At 41.2% G+C, this 17021-nt stretch overlaps 1 protein-coding gene and 1 long non-coding RNA gene across 10 annotated transcripts in view; one reads left to right on the top strand and one right to left on the bottom strand.

The window, feature by feature from the left end:
* The window catches only part of Rbp6 (RNA-binding protein 6), a 531138-nt gene that overhangs the window by 314899 nt on the left and 199218 nt on the right, over window positions 1–17021 (bottom strand). The gene's annotated exons all lie outside the window — the stretch shown is intronic.
* LOC139103445 (uncharacterized) lies at window positions 7014–11090 on the top strand. Its single transcript, XR_011545890.1, has 3 exons — window positions 7014–9083; window positions 9602–9806; window positions 9984–11090. It is a non-coding gene; the product is annotated as an uncharacterized lncRNA (long non-coding RNA).

Here is a 17021-nt window from a genome sequence, read left to right as displayed (position 1 = left end):
TAACGAGCGATAAAATAAAAAAATTAAAAAATAAAAAATAGAAAAAAAAGAACAAAAATCACACCTAACTGTCCGCGCTCTTTTTTACTTTTTTAGTTGGCTGTGAAATTATCCAATCGCGTATGTGCTATACGATCAATGCAACCGATGTAACCAATGTAGACCGTCGCTTCTCTCCACCAGGGACACCCCCTTGACCCTTTTCATAGGTTTATACCGAAAAGCTGAACACTGGCGGTGGGCCAGCATGGCCGCGCTCCAAATACGTCTTACACCTTATCTAATTATACGCCGTTTCATCCAGTTCACTTTAAAGACTTCGTAACGTTCGGCAGTTACTTTGTGCAATCGCCGATGAGCCTCGATAAAGCCGCAACACGACTTCAGAATATCTTCGCGAGGTTTAAAAATAATTACACAAACTTTTTCTTTTTTTTCAGCAATCAATTTATCGCACTCGCGATACCTTTCAAGCTTGAGAAACTTTATTTGGGATTGTAATTTATTTTAATTAACAGCAGCTTTTCAATTCATAAAATTATGCTTGAAGGCCAGAATTAAAATAATGCCGAGCGTTTAAAATATATCGAATTTCTCTGCTAAATAGGAATATTAATCTTAATCATCGCCTGCGTTTCCCATGCAAAACGCGATGCGAGCGAATGACTGCAATCGTCGAAAGCCTGGAGTGTTTGATAATTGTTATTACCCCGGCGAGGAAAATACCAGATAACTGGACTTGCAAATTCAGCGCACGGCATTAATCAATGAATTATTGGTATCTCCAGGTCATTAGCCGCCGGGCACCACCTGTTTGGTAACGAGCCCCTCCCCCCAACCTGCATAAATTACATCCGGCCCCTCCGCTGTTAATTAGTGGTACCAAGTCGGAATTCTTAAGAAGGCGATACAGCGCGAACCCGTTATCAACTCTACGCCGGCTAATGCTTGTTTCATGACGAAACATTTAAAAGACAATTAGGCTAAACTAGAGACACTGACGTCACCGCTTATTACGCCATCATCTCTCTCGAAAATAAGATTCTTCTTAGATCTCAATAAAAAAGGGCATTATCGAAAGCATGTCGTTGAATAGTTTCTTAATGGTTTTATAATTTGCATTTCGTTTAAGGAATTATTTTTAAAGAACAGCACCGTGAAAATCTTCACGATAATTCAAATCTGAAAAGAAACTCGCGGTGCAGGGAACAGCGAGTGGGAAACAATTAATCGCAATCTTATTTTAAATCTTCACTATAAATTAAAAAGATTGAAGAATTTTTTTGACAATAATTTAAAAAAATTAATGTTTGAATGCTATCTTTGATGCGTACTTTCTTTTTCGTTGCGTTAAAAAAACGTAATAACTGGGAAAGAAAAATTTTCGAGCTCGTTATAACGTCACCTTCGCCCACAAAAATGTCGTTAAATTGAAAGTGGGGGGTATACCCTCGTTCTCCGCCGAGCGGGCTTGCCAATTTTTCCTTAATTTGTCCCGACTCCCGGATTGATGGAAGCAATTTCGTCGTTCGCGCGAGAAGACGTCCTTAAAACGCGGCCGCGATCCGCCGAAATTTACGGCTGTCATTTCCTTAATTGTTCCCCGGCACAACTTATTTTTCACGCGCGGCCCTCGGTCGTCTCGCATTCTCGTTCCAGCCGCTTCCCGGGAAGGTAGCCGCTCGTGCCTTGGCCCTCTGCCGATGACGCGGCCAGCTTACTCAGCCCCAGAACTCTACCCTGTCCCGAATGGCAACGAAACGGAAGCTGGAGCGATACGTCGTCGGCTCCGAATGAAGAAGTGCTCGGGGGAAATGGAATGTTTACTTGTAACTTTCTTTAACTCCTCTCTCAAGAATGCAGTAATTTATAGTGTTGAAAGCAAACAGAACTGCAGTTTACTTGTTACAGTAGTAGTCAGTTGATTAACTGAGTATATATACAAATGGAATAAACAGGGAGAGACGAGACCGCATTTTCTAACGTACAACCGAAGGACTCCCGCGCGTACAGTACGTTTTCCAAAAAAGCAGATAATATATAAATGTTTTCAATTGCGTTTCTTTTTTTTTCTCTTTTTTTTTTACGATACGATAAAGCTTAAAGTTTTATCTGGAATAGAGGAAGAAATTACAGTTAAAGAGTTTACGAGCGGTGAATTTGCCGAAGTGGCATGCATTGTATTGCATTTTGCATTGGTAATGTGCCAACCACAGTTTTCTTCGGCAAAAGAATGCCGCGTTTCTGCTGAGTTTGCAAACTTATATTTTATATATCTTAACGTAAAATGCAGTTGTTCGTACATAACGCGTTTATACTACGTTTTACGCACAAATATAAAGTATACATTTTATTGCATATTTCATATTTCGAAGACAGTTACGTTCAATATTCATAAAAAAAAAAAAACGTAGGATTTGCAAAAAAAAAAAAAAAACACGATTGTAAAACTTTATATCTCTAAAAGACAGACAGACGAAACTTCTTTCTTTTTTTTTTTTAACATAGAATAAATAACGGTTTCGGATTGCTGGTTGCATCCAAGCTGTCTTAAGAATTGTTTAAACTTGAAGTTGAAACTTTTGTTTCACCGAATGCGAATGCAGCTCTGAAGAGAGAGGTGTAAGAAGTCTCTCGATAGCTTCTAAAGATTTGTCCAAAGAACGTGGCTAATCCGAAACTTCCGTTTCTAAATCCGCGGCTGCTTGATGCGACCTTTGCTCGCCGTAGACCTCTTCATTCTCCCCAGCTCTTCGCCTCGCGTTGCGCCGCAACGTGCTTCGGAGCATATTGGTCTCGCCGTACCACGGGGAAGCTGTAGAATCGACTATCCACGCGGTAGTCAATGACGGAAGAAGAGGCGGCGAGGTGGCGGGCTCCATTCAAATGAGATTCACCGCTAGAGAGGAATCTCGGAAGAGATGCCAGGAGGCTGAAGAGTAGCGGGAGATGCCGCCCGTACAAGAGAGACGGAGCCAAGCACGGTGCGCGCCGGTCTCTGCTCGAGTGTTTTTCTATTCAGAGAAGACTCGCATAAAGTCCTATATACCGAGTTCTATCCTATCCTATCTCCCGGATCCCCTAGGAGCTAGAGAGGATACGGGATGAGAAAGGGCGAAGAGGCGGTTCTCCCCCGTACCGGAGGGCCGTTCATTGAAACGAATGGCCTTGTCCGCCTCTTTCTCCTCGTCCCTTCGTCTTCTCTATCTTCCTTCGCCCCCGTTTCTATCGCGTCTTCACGGTATTCTCGTTTCTCTCGCTCGATCTCTCTTTCCTTTTCCTTCCCGCTATCTTATCCCTGACCCTCGAACGTACCTTTTCCTCCCACCGTCGCCGATCTCCAGTCGCGCTTCTTTTTTCGCTTCTTCCTCGAGTTACGCCTCTCGCGAATCTGCCAGGATTACTTATCCTTCGCCAAAGGACGCTCAAGGCTCAACCTAAAGCATCATTTGAATAAACGCGGAGTTACTGCACGCCTGTTCCCGGCAGAAACGAGCGGGTGAGAGATAGAGAGTCTCCGGCGAGCGTCCCATGGCTATATTAATGACGTCGTGATACCTCCGGGGCAAAAAGAAGACTCTTCGCTCTCTATTACCCGCGGGATGAGATTCTTGTCGACGGGGATGTCACATCTTCGGCAACGGGTCACGATACTGGCATATTGCCGCGCTGTTATAATGTCGCGACTCGCCGAGGCGAAGAGAATTCTAATTCGATATACTACGATCATGCACGACGAAATTCTTGATATTCATTAGACTGCATCAATTAAATATTATCTAATAACAGTACGTGATTCAATAATTCGTCGTAGAACGTAACCGCAGTAAAAATTAAAAACGTAATTCATAAAGTAATAATCACACAAAAAAGAAATAGATAATTTAAAAAAAAAAAAAAAAAAACATATTCGACACGTTATTATATTTCATCGAATTCGTTCAAATTTAAACAAGTCTACGATGTAATATCAAATTGCCGATCTCAAGTTAATTCAAGCCGCCTTCTTTTTTTTTTTTTATTTTTAATTATTTTAATACAAGAAAATGTGACAAATGACATCCCGCTATTTTCATCCTTCGTACGCAAGTCGTGTAGTTTAGTTACCTCTAAAAAAAACATTATGAAACTCATGCTAAGTCAATAATAAACTTCTATTTCTGTATCCGAGCGTACCAGAATTAGTGGCGAATACTCGGCGACCTATCTGCAAATACAAGGTTCGCGCGCGCCATCGATAAATGTGACACAGCGGTGCTGTCAAAGACATTACGCGGATGCACATAAATACGTCTTTGCGTGAATTATCGAATAAACATTGCAGGTGGCAGACAAAATTTCGAGCGCCAACTCAAGACGCCCGAGGCTGCCCGCCATAAAATAATATTAATACCATTAATATAATTTTGTTGACAGGCTGATGAATCAATTTTTAATCGTAGAAAATTCTTACGCCAATGCGTTACATTAATTATCTTCTCATTAATACGCTCTGCTCGTACATTATATTTCTTCATTTCCGATTAACATAATCGCATGCCGGGTAATTATTCAAATGTCACTAGTGACAACGCCGGATCAAACGCGATAAGTTCAATTGGAGGAAAATGCGATCAATTAAAGCTCCGTTAGCGAATCAACATGATAAATTCTTCATCGTGATACATCAAATAATCCTTAAATTGTCATTAGCCGTTGTTATATCATTCCCAAAATATCGTAATTATTAATCAATACGATCAAAATAGCGAGTTTCCGATTTCATTAGCGATAATATTAATATTTAACCTGACTATGTTAATTTATTGCGCGGAGAGGAGTTCAATAAGCGACGAGTGTGTCGGCCGAGTTGTCGTGAGCCTTCCGCGTTTAAGATCAGGTTCAACAAACCTCCGCCGGTCAGGTGCACGAACAATCATGCGGGCACGACGTTATGCACATCTGGTAAATAAATAAATATCGAGTTGGCCGGCGCATGAAAATTTTCCCGTCTCCGCGTTCCCGCGGGAGAAGACGCCGCGGACCGGAACGCCGCGTCTCCTACTTCGAGGTGCTCTCGCATGCCGGCGTCTATTTTGGCGAACGTACCAGCGTTCCAAAAAGATCGTGCCGTCTGTCCGTCGTGACTGTCTTCTTGCACAGCGACGAGCCATTAACGGTAACGTAAGCGTACACTTGGGGTCCGGCTGGAATCGTAGCGTGCCGATCGGACGAGCCGCGAGGGAATCGAACGAATAGCCCGGCGGCAAAGAGAGAACCAATTTCAAATCGCTATAGCTCTTTTTAGAGACGGACCGAAAATGCTTCCCCCTTTTTTTTTTATTTCTTTTTTTTTATTATTTTCTTTCTTTCTCTCAGACTGACCTCGCACATCACGAATTAACCAATCGAAATGTTACCCGCAGATGCTGGATTAATATTACGTGTCGGGTAATTAATTGTCAATTATATTACGTTAAATCAATCACACTTTTATGCATATATAATGTAAATTTGTTTTTTTTTTTTTTAGCTTAATTACTAGTCTTAGTATTTGTTTCGCAAGTAGCGGTGAATATTTATTCCGGATTATAAAGGATTAATTCAAATAGTAAAGCAGCCGAATACCACGAAGGGGATAGTAATAAACGGGGGTTGATTCTCTACGAGCGTAAAGCGGGACCGAGACGTAAGAGGAACGACAGAACCTGGAGCCTACCTGGCCGCGAGCCAACCCGGCTTCCAGGATTCGCGATAGTGCCGTAGTTGATGCATTGCGAGAGAGCAAGCAAGGAAGATGCATACGGCAAAAAGAGAAAAAGAAAAAGAGAGGAAGAGAGAGGGAGAAAAATAGAGAGAGAAAGAGAAGAAGGGAGAAAGAAAAAAAATGTATAGTTGGTGCATAGTATGCACCCGCGGCAGGCATACAGCACCCCTCTTCCATCTACTCGATCGTATGGGTGCCCGCATTGCAGCTATGGCCCACCATCCTAATGATGGCAACCACGCAGGTACGACCACTTTGATGCTTTCTTTCTCTTTCTTTGAGCCACCCTTTTCGCCCAGTTTCTTCCCCTCTTACCTTTCTTTTCTACGAGACCCACTCGGGCTCTTTGTCGCCCAAGACCCCCGGCTTTTCTGCTGACACTTTGCTGCGAAGCGTCGCCGCGCGCGCTTTCGCTGACCGCGACTGATTTTCTTGATGGCACTCTCTCTCCCCCGTTCTCGAGAACACCCCGCCGCCCGCCGTCCCTCTTGATCTTTATTTCGCGTCACTCGAGGCTGATCAAGCCCAGCGACAAGCTTGCGGCCTGCGGCGATTAACTTAACAAATAGCGCCCACTGCATTCAGGGTAAAATAGGCGAGCGTGTACAAAGAGAAATCTGAATCGCAGATTTATACTTAGAGACAGTATCGATATGAGAATCTCGGGGCTACTTGATGAAATCATTATTTTAATGCACCTGCTAAGTCATGTAGATATTTCACATCGCTATCGTTAAGATTACTTTACTTGTCGGCCGCACGTGTTTATAAAAATAGATAAAGATAAATATATATCCCTTAAATAAATTAAGTATTAAAGTAATTAATTAAAAAAAAAAATTATCTTTTATAAATTTTTTTTCCCAACATTATTTTTAATATAGCAAATTAAACGTTTGTAACAGAAAACAACCTTTTGACAAACGATAAAGAAATATAAAATACCTCATTCGAATTAAATGACCTCTTTTCTAACAGAACTCCGTTATTCGACTTTAAGATCGATAATATTTGACCGCTATCTCTCTAGTAGAGGTTAATTCTATTCGTAATAAGGCGGATAAGCACCCTACGACTCCGCGGGAATCGGGAAATCGGCAATGCAGCGGGGTCGGGGAGGGGCTCCGGAGAGTGCGGGAAAGGCGACCCCGCGGAGAAACGAGACAGAGTTCCATTCTTGTTACTCCCGGCGACATCTTTAATTCATCGAATGCGGATTGCGGGCTGAATCCCTGATGAGCTTTATTCCACATCCGCGCGCTCGAACTATTGGACTCGATGAGAGATTCTCATACGATAATACCTATCGCTAAGCTACTGTTCCGCGTTTTCCTTATATCGCGCACCCAGCCGATCCCGCACCCCGTCGTCTGCAACCTGAACCTCACCCGCTCTAAAACCCGTGTACCTGTGTCTTCGCAACTAGTACTGCCCACTTAAGAAGCTCTCGCTGCAAGCTTTTTCGTTTTCGGCTCTGTCTCCTCCCCGTACCTCCGATCCACTCCGGCTTCCACTTCCGCGTCGCTCAACTCCTTCCAATCTCGGGCTCTCAATCCTTTCTCGGGTTTCTCGCGGTAAATCGCGCGGAAAACTAGCCGGTGAAGATTCTTCCCTTCCCAGCTTCCACCTTTCCCCGATCGTCCCCCGATTGCCGATTCCCCTCCGTACGTTTGTTTCACAGCTGAGCGGTATCGGGAATCTCGTCTTCTTTCCGAAAACAGTTTTGGGGTTTATCGATTTATTTTTCACCAACATTGCCATTAAGAGACAATCTGACTTTCAGTTATTAATTATTTCCAAACAAAATATGAAATAATTTGATTGAGAATTATTTTCGTACCTTAAAGTCAAATGTAAAACTGTTTAAAATATTAATCAATAATATTAATATTTAAAAAAAATTGATATACAGTTGGAAGATTAAAATTAAATAGCTAAAAAATTATAATAATAGTTTTGAAGCTAATAATTGAAAATCTCTTTAATACTTATTAAAAAAGAAATTGTTTATAAAGCGTGAATTATGTTTCAATTAAAATAAAATTGACTAAAGAATGAATTACGAAATATTCAAATAATAAAAACCAACGAAAAGGATAATAGATATATACGAAATATTATATTCTGTTTCTTGATGCTGTAAAAAAATATGATACCAGATATGAAAGGCGGAGGAAAGAAAGGAGAAGAAAGGAGACAGACGGTCACGATTGCAAAGAAAGTCTTCGTGCCAAGGCCGTCTTAATAATTCAAATCTCTCAGTACTCGAAAAATTGAATTTAATAATTCAGCCCAATAGGAAACCCCGGCCGGTTACGAACCGGCGAAACCCGATCAAAAATGCAATATCCAGCTCGATTTCTTAATCCGATTTCTGTAGCGTGCGCGCTTCGGTCGCAATCGACGGCGCGTTCAACCCTTTCTTCTCTTCTACTACGAAATATTCGCCACGTTCACCGAAGAAACGAGCAAAAGCGATAGCAAAACACAGGACGGAAGGTATAAATATCGAGCGTGCTTCCAGAGTTACGCGTTACATGCGCTCGCGTAAAATCGAGCCTTAACAAAGCCGGTTCGCTCAAGTCGGTTCGGCCTCCCGTTTATCAGGATGGAATGTAGGGCCTTCTAATAAGTGTCGGGAATATGTAATGGAGGAACGCACATGATGATCGCGAAGCATTCATTTATCCAGTTGAGAGAGAGAACCTTCTCTCCCCCGAGTCTCATCTTTAATTCTCATATTCGCAGGCAGGAGCACCGTTCGGACTTTTACTTTTCTTAGTCACTGTAAAGCGCGCTTCGATTATTCTTACTTCTCCATACGTTAAAAAAGAACATTAATTTACATTAAAAAATGTTTAGCAACGAGCCACGAATATGCGTGTATAATTTTTCCTTAAATATAATTTACATGTACATTCAGACGTTAATTATATTAATTTCTTTAGCTTGATTGCGAAAAGCAGAGATAATTGATCTAATTCGCGAGTACCGTGACGTATCTACCAATCAAAAATTCGTGATACATTAAAAATAAGATTCGAAATAATATTCGGCGTTTAAATCTTTTTACAGCGCGTTAAACTGCACGCGGGGTGAGAGAAGCGAGGAGAGGGTGCTAGGGTGGGGGAAGCGGGCGCCGAGCGCCGAGCCGCGCTACCGCTCTCACTCTCTCCCACGCCGGCGACCGTACACGCAGCACCTACACAGGAGACAAGCCACCTGCACCGGAAGTATTACGCACATGCGACGCACGACGTAATTAGGCACGGGTTAACTTCTCCAAGGAGTGCTTGGCATGTGGAGACTCCTTGTGAAAAGTTCCTATTCCACAAAAGTAAGTTTTATTCCCATTTACGCGTATATTACAATCGTGTCCTTGGAACAATAGCCGATAATTCCGAGCAAGTGATTAGGCTCTTTTCGACCGGGTTTCGAGAGCAAGTCGGTCGCGGATTTATTTCTACCGGCCGTGTGTGGAAAATTCTTTCGTGCGAGATCGCTGCGTAACGAGAAGAAAACAGCAGAGGTCGCGACATGTGTACATAGCTCGTGCGGGCGTACGTGGCTCATGTTGCAGTAGGTGAGTCGCGCAATGGTCACGTCATCTGGCGATCACCTTGGCGCTGTTTTAGTCGAGCCGGTCGAGTACATAGTCAACCGGAGCAGTTACGCGTTGATAAATAACTTCATTCTCTGCTTGTAAAAAATTAGCTAACGTGAATGTAAGTTGTGCGACCGATATTCTGCACTGGTAAAGTACAATTATAGGTACGATTTCGTCACGGCGGGCAGACTCAACATCCTGGAATATTAATCATAATGCTAACGAAATAAATTTTTATTCTGTTTCAGATGAAGACCGACCCTGAGGAGGAGCTCAAGTGCCGTTGTTGCCGATAACTAATATACGAACCGCAGTCTGTTCGTCGGATTTATCTTGGGAGAGATCTTTCGCGAATGTCTCATGCATCGAAGGAGGATCCCGGACTATACTAGACGATCTGAGAGGAGGAGGAGGCTCAGGAAGGGCATCGGGCATTGCGGAGCCACTCGGAAGGTAAGAATCATTTTTTTGTCTATACAAAATTAATAGATTTGCCGTTTAGACAACCAGAAAAAAGTTTTTAAATTATTTCATTAATAAATTAACTTAAAAACGCGTATAGATTTTTTTTAAAGTAATGATAAATATTTTAACATCTCTACAATGAAAATCTTTATTTCTTTGTTACAGATAAAAGTGCCAAGGAGAATTCAAAGTGCCGTCACCGCCGATATTACTATTTAAACGAACCGCAGCCGGTTCGTCGGTCGTTTTTACGGTAGTGTCGCATAGTATTCGGGCGGGTGATTTTATAATACGATTTTGTTTTCAAACGGGAGTGTCGTGATAGCATCGCGCGATAAATAGTGTTAAATTAGTAGTAGTTTCGCGATTTTAAATTCACGGTCGCGATTCTCGCGAGTTTCTTGTGCGCGGAAGGACGACTCGACACTCTCAACTGAGAGGAGGAGGAGGCCTCGGAAAGGCATCCTGCTTCGGCGGAGCAACGTTTTGGTAAGGATCCTTTTTTTTCTCTTCATAAAATTAATACTTTTACCATTTCGATAAACGAAAACTTTATTTTTTATTATTTAATTGCTAAACTAATTAAAGATGCATATAAATTTTTCTTTCAACAGTGAAAGTTATTATCCGTCTCTACATTAAATTGTTTATTTGTTTGTTACAGATCATCTTTGCAGTATCGTCAACTCCGCTGCTGCGCATCGAACGGTGAGTCGCATGTTTCTTTTTTTCACAAAGCGTTCCGGTTATAAAACATATTACGCGTAGAAAAATAATAGTAACTAAAATTAACAAAATAATTAAAAATAAAAAATAAAAAATTAAAACGAACGAGATGATGAAAATTAAGCGGACATTTTACTGGACACAAAGTGTGTCAAGCGGGAGGGCAAATTAACATAGCGAAAAAGCGTCGACAATTTAGACCTCCGCGTCTCCTTTTTAAAATAGAAATTTAGCTCGCATTAGCCGGTTATCTACTCGTTGCAAGGCTCCATTCAATTGCAATTATTATAGGAAGTTTTTCAATCGACTGCGAATTCTTTGACGCATTGAAATCGACTGATTGAGCTGTTTGCTTTCAAAGTGGCGTAAATAAAAGTTTCGAAACGCGATAAATTCAAGTAGCGTGCAAACACAAATCGATGTGAGCATTTTTCAAACTTGAGTTGCGCTACTTTAAAACTAAACGGCTCAACGCGAGATCCCGTCTTTCGCCTCGATTTCTATACAAGCAATACTCATCGAAAAAGTTCGGCGCCAATCGACTTTCTACGTTTACACTTCTATCCCGGTTAAAATAAGAAAATTCGAAAGGAAGCTGTATATTACCGCACGCTGCAACTCCATCGTGCTTTTCGTAAAAAAAAAAAAGATAAAAAGAAAAAACGGAAAAAAACTCAATCGATAGGTTCGCAGGTAGAAAGTATATGCGCGCGGTGCAACTCATTTCGTTCGCTCAAAGAGAACTCCCCGCTTGATACTCCGTCATCTAAAGACAGAGGGACTTTATAGACATCGAGTTCGTACTCGTACGTTATAATTCACCTGTCCACTGACAAATAATGGGAACTGCGCTTTTGAATTACGACGCGGACGAACGAGACGCGCTATGCAATAGATCGCGATTTATTATCGAAGTCTGGCCGTGCAATTGCGACATCGTCGACTACGACGGGGAAGAGTAGAAAGCAGAAAGATGGTAACTCGTGCGTAGACGAGCGAGTTAACCTCCGTTAACCCCGGTCTGTTGAATTCAATATTGATGACGTCAAAGTGTATCACGTCTCGCGGCTGCGAGCGTCCGGAGCAAGCCGTGCGAAAATGTACGAGACGCCGAAACGATTAATGTTTTAACTCTCCGTATCCGATATATGATTTCTCGCGCGCGAGATTATTGCCCGAGATACGTATCTTTCTTTATTCGCCCGGGCAGCTTTCCCCCTCGGGTTTTCTTTTTATCGTTCAGAGAATTTTGAATTAAAGGGAAATCACGATAAGCGATTCGATAATTCAGTCGTAGGTTCGAGTACAATTAATCGCTCGCGCGTTGAATATTACTTTTCGTAAATGTGACGGGTGGGAATTGTAAAACTTTTTGAGAAAAAGCCTTATCAATTATATTGGAATTTTAAAAATAGGGTGCTAACTTTGCAGAAGTGTCAAAGAAGACCACTGCAAAAAAAAGGGAAAAAAAACAAAAATAGAAAAACAATGATAAATCTATCGGTTTTAAAATACGAACGAGAAAAACAACTCTCTCTCTCCCTGCAACAGCGTGGAACGATATATCAAAATTTTATAGTTGACGTATTCGGAATAATTTCGTAAAAATAGCACAACGGTAAATTACTTTATTATTTACTGGAACATTTTCGAATTTACCCTCTTACCTCGCTCATTCCAATTACTTGGTATTAAATTTATATAATTTCTATCTCAATATTATTTATACGTATAAATTAAACATAAGATTAATTACATCTTAAAATAATTTCGTATTTGTGGCACAAGGATTAAAATCATGAGGTATTAACGTGGCGGTAAATTATGGTAAATTATGTTCGATAATTTAAAAGTATTCTAATGAAAGGTAGAGCAACTATCTACCATCAATGCCAGAATATATCGGTAACCTGTCCAAATATAGCACACTTATAATTAGTAACTTAGGAACGGTCTTAGTTTGATACGTCAGAAGCGCGAAGGACTCGCGTCTATTAGACACAGAAATAAACGAAATCATGCCAAGCGTACTTAGGCAACGAATTTCGAGGTCTTCTGCGATCTATTGCGGTAAATCATGCTCCTCAATTAACGATGCATTAACAAAGTATACATATATTCGAAACAATTAATGATCCTGCAATTAATAAAATTAAATACGTAATATTCTGTTTCTATCAGCTTATTCTTGACAATTATAATTTTTTTTTTTTTTTTTGCAAATTTGAAAGCAATAATTTATGATTTTTGTAATAACGACATGAGAAAATCTTTCCTGATTGTCTTTCTACATTACGTTCTAATAGTAGGATTCGTTGATTAAGATGATTACTATTTATTTCGGTCGTGTTTGGGCCGGATTCCGCAACGCTAAATTTGGCGTGGCTTGGTGCCTGATGCAATCTGCTCCATTAGCCCCGATATCCCTTTTCCAACGTAACGATGAAAGCTTAAAGATATTACGTGGATTTGTTATCAAAGCCAATAAATCTTTTATACGATATGCACTCGGCTCGTTGGGAATATAAAATTATCTACGAATTCAGCGCGATAAAACGTTTTGCGTTTATTGTCGATAATGTTCAAAATGTATTCGTTTCATGCAAATGTAATTATTATATATTTACGTAAAAATGTTAATGTAATGATAATTAAAAATTTCTTTCTTTTTCTTATTTTTTTAATTAACGTGGTATTTTTTTTTAAAGAGTCGTTTATTTACGCTAAAGTCGCTGTAGTTAACGAAAAAGAGAATTTTAATTTCCAACGTGTATTTTCATCCTCCAAGCCTTTTGATTTTCTTTATGCATTATCGTCATCATCGCTGTCGCTATTGTCGTCATCGTCGTCGTCGTTGTTCGCTTTCTATCGTCTCTTGCTCCTTTCTTTGCTTTTTTTCCTTCGTGTTTGTTCACTTCGCGAGAGTAACCCCGGCTCGTATAGAGAGAGAAAGAGAGAGAAACTTCCGTCCAATCGACGGAAATGAAATGTCGAGGCCGTAGAAGTTCCGGCATATACGCGAGTGTCCGCCTCGTTTTAAGAAAAGCCGGTGCGACCCGAAGAGCTTCTACTTCCACTATTTCAACTTACTAGCGTGTTCGTTCAAGTATATTAAAAAAGAGGCTATAACAATGGTGTATATATGTTTGCACAGTTATTTGTAACAACTGTAACAAGCGCACGATTTTGCCTATTTGCCACAAAAGAAAAAAAAAAAAATTACTTTTAAATCGCGTCAAAATACATAAATTTAATTTAGCAGACTAATAATGTACATTAATGATAACTGGCATTTTTTTTATTAAAAAAAAAAAAGAAATAACTATTCGGTAATATTAACTCCCCGAGAAAGTTATTTTTCTTTTCGCGGTTGCTAAAGACGCGGTTGTAAAGAAGGGAATATTGCGAAAGAATATCAGACAGGAAAAAAAAAAAAAAAAAAGAAGGACCGGTAATACCAGAAAGCTAGGATTGGCCGCATGCATTCAAGAGATTAATTCTTTCTCTTCGTCCCGGCTGCGTTGCGAAGATGAGGTTGCCAGCTTCGCCGCAAGTTCGAAAGCTGCGGCCCCCGAATAATGCAACAATCGTGTACCGGCGGCCTGTATCTCGCGTTGGTGACCTAACCGCCATCCGTCTCTCTCTCGCTATACCGCTCGGAAACACGCAAATGCAGTCAGAAGTGTGCATCCCAATGTAACCACCCTTGTGTAGCTTTGAGCCAACTCTGATCCTTGTGATCTCATCCTTACGTGCCATTCTACCTTTCTCTATGTGTACCGATACAAGCCACCGCCTGCATTAGCTTTTCGCGACTTCTCTTTAATTATTTGAAAAGCCATTGGTCAAAACGTTTGTCTCGAAAATCATTAAGAATAATTTTTTCGCGAATTAATCTCGCGAATCATTTTTTACTTTTTAATTTTTTCTTCTTTGTCTATTCTTTAAAATTTTCGAATTAAATACATTGAATGTTTACGTTTTAAAATTTTTCCCCTCGTTAATCTTACTCTTTTTAATTTTAAAAAGACCGTCGTATATGACGCGCAGTCCAATACCGATATTCGCTTTTCGATCAGCATGAAAATACTCTTGGAAGTTTGTTACTTTTGTTCTCCCTACCGAGTTCTCTCTCTCTTTCTCTCTTTTCTCTTTGTCTCTCTCGCACAGCCGCAAAGTCACGGTCCACCGCGGACCTCTAAGCTGGTCAGTGTTTGACCTCGTCGGACCGGCTCGGCGCAGGAAACACATGAAACATTTTCTCGCGATTCAACCCTCCAAACTGCCTCACTCTTTCCGCCCTCGCTCTATCTGCTTCTGCATTACTCCATACTTTTTATCAACCATGAAACCTCAAACGCACAAAGGACGTAGCCGAGCGAGAAGAAGCGAAGGGAGGCTTTGACGTCACTACGCGAACCGCAATCCTACGAATATTCCGTTCAATGCGCGGCCAACGTTCGGAACTGCCGCGCGGCAGAACTAAAATTACGACGCGCTTTGAAATTTCGTTAGGAGCTCGCTAAAAAAGAAACATAAATGCAATACCCGATCAATCGTCAAGGGAGACTTGTCAACAATGCGTCGCGCCGATATTTCGATTCTAAGTTTCTGAACTGACACAATGATGAAATTTAATTGAACATTCTCCTCCATTGCTCCTCGTTCGTTTTTTTTTTCTTTTTTTTTCCCCACCGCATCCGAAAAACTTCTGCGCCAATAATTTTAGTAGGATTGCATTTCGAGCGCCGCTAGAAAGTTTGCCCTGAAACTTCCACGTGCGTCACTAATGCGGAACAAGCCCACGGGCTCGTCAATGAACTCTCGAAAGTTCAAACTGCCATTGCTATCCAGACAAAATATTCGGTGGCGAAATTTTTTTTTTTAAAGCACAGATTATTCGCTTTCGTCCAGTTTGAAGTTAATCAGCCGATTTGAATTCACAAGTTTTACGCAGCAAGTTTTAATAACGCGTTAATTAAATAATGGCGTGATAGGATGTAAAATACGAAAAAAAAAGGGAAAAAAAGAAAACTTAAATTGTAGAAAAATAAGTTGGCGTTATAAATTCGAAGCCGCGTATCTATAATTCGTTTCATATTTGCTTTACATTTTTGTAAATCTAAGTACGAATGGATATTATAAATGTGAAAGAAGTCGTAGATTTTTCTTCCACGAAATTGTGGACGCAAAAATTTTTAATTATCAACATAAAGTACCTTTGCGGTCGAGCTTTCAATAAAAATTCTGCCAAAGTTCACTTAAAATTAATTGAAAAAGTAGGTCGTATTAACGGAGTACGGAAAAGGGGCGAGAAAAATTATGTCCTCGAACTCGTTCGTAACGTTTTAATTATCCCCGAGCTCGCCAGAGTAATACCGCCTGGCATCCGCGCGAATTTATCAAATGCCATTTTTAATCGGATCAAGTGCTACCCTTTTCGAACTTTTTCTTTTTTTTTTTTTTTTTTTTTGTTCGCCCGCCATTCTCTCGAGCGAAGAACAAAAATCGAACGTTCGGTTTAGCTTCTCACCCCGTTCTCTTTCATCTATGTAACCGTTCCTTCGTGTTTTTGCTTCTATCTCGATTTATTCTTCCTTCCGCGCGGTGTTCGTTGTCGCTTAAACGTCAATCCATGCATCTCGCACATCCATGCATTCGAATACTGTATCGGCCATTGTCGCGATATCGAACTCGACGATCCGTGCGGTGTAAACGGGCCAATGAAAAAGAGGCGAGCGGAGAAGAGAGAAGAATAAAATCGTGGGGAGATAAAACGCGCCGCACAAAACGCCAAATCGAACATATTAACGTGTTTTGCTGTTTACTCTCTATACGAGATACCCAAATCCGTAGACAGAAAGAGCTTTGTATCCCACAATATTAAAAAATATATAGACGAAAAGGGGCAAAAGGCAATTATTAATCAGAGATACTTTTTTTAATTTCAAAATAATTTATTTCACGGCTTAACATTATTACAAAAGAGCGACGTCACGTGTCGAATCGCCGGTAAAAAGAAAAATCCGAAATTTTCTCCGATGCAGTGCAAAGCGGGAGTCGTCTCGCATTGCGCGCGAAGTCATCCGCTCGTTTTCCCGCAACTTTCCAACTCCTCGCGACTGTCCGACAGCACGCGCGCCGGAGAAACAGCCCGCAGTAGCACAGCGCGAGGGGAATAGCGGCGCGTGCCGAGAATACCGCCGGAAAAAGCATATCTTAGCTCCGTCGTAAGGACCGGCGCGCCCGGGATGAGCTCGAGAGAAATTTATAAAGGCCTACGTGTTCGCGGCCCTTCCCTCCCCGCCCTGGTTCTCCGAACAGTTTCGCCCGTGATACCTTACGGCGACGTTTTGTTTCTGAGAGGTAGAGAAAGCTCGGGAGGGTAGAGAGATAGTCCTAAAGCGTCGCTCGCAGTCGGTTTACAGGGTTCATAAGACGCGACGTGAATTCGTTGCCGCGAGTCCTTTCGGCTGG

The sequence above is a fragment of the Cardiocondyla obscurior genome, linkage group LG06, assembly GCF_019399895.1.
Source record: "Cardiocondyla obscurior isolate alpha-2009 linkage group LG06, Cobs3.1, whole genome shotgun sequence".
NCBI lineage: Eukaryota > Metazoa > Arthropoda > Insecta > Hymenoptera > Formicidae > Cardiocondyla > Cardiocondyla obscurior.
Note: the sequence above shows the minus strand (reverse complement) of the source record. Positions and strands in the feature narration are given on the sequence as shown.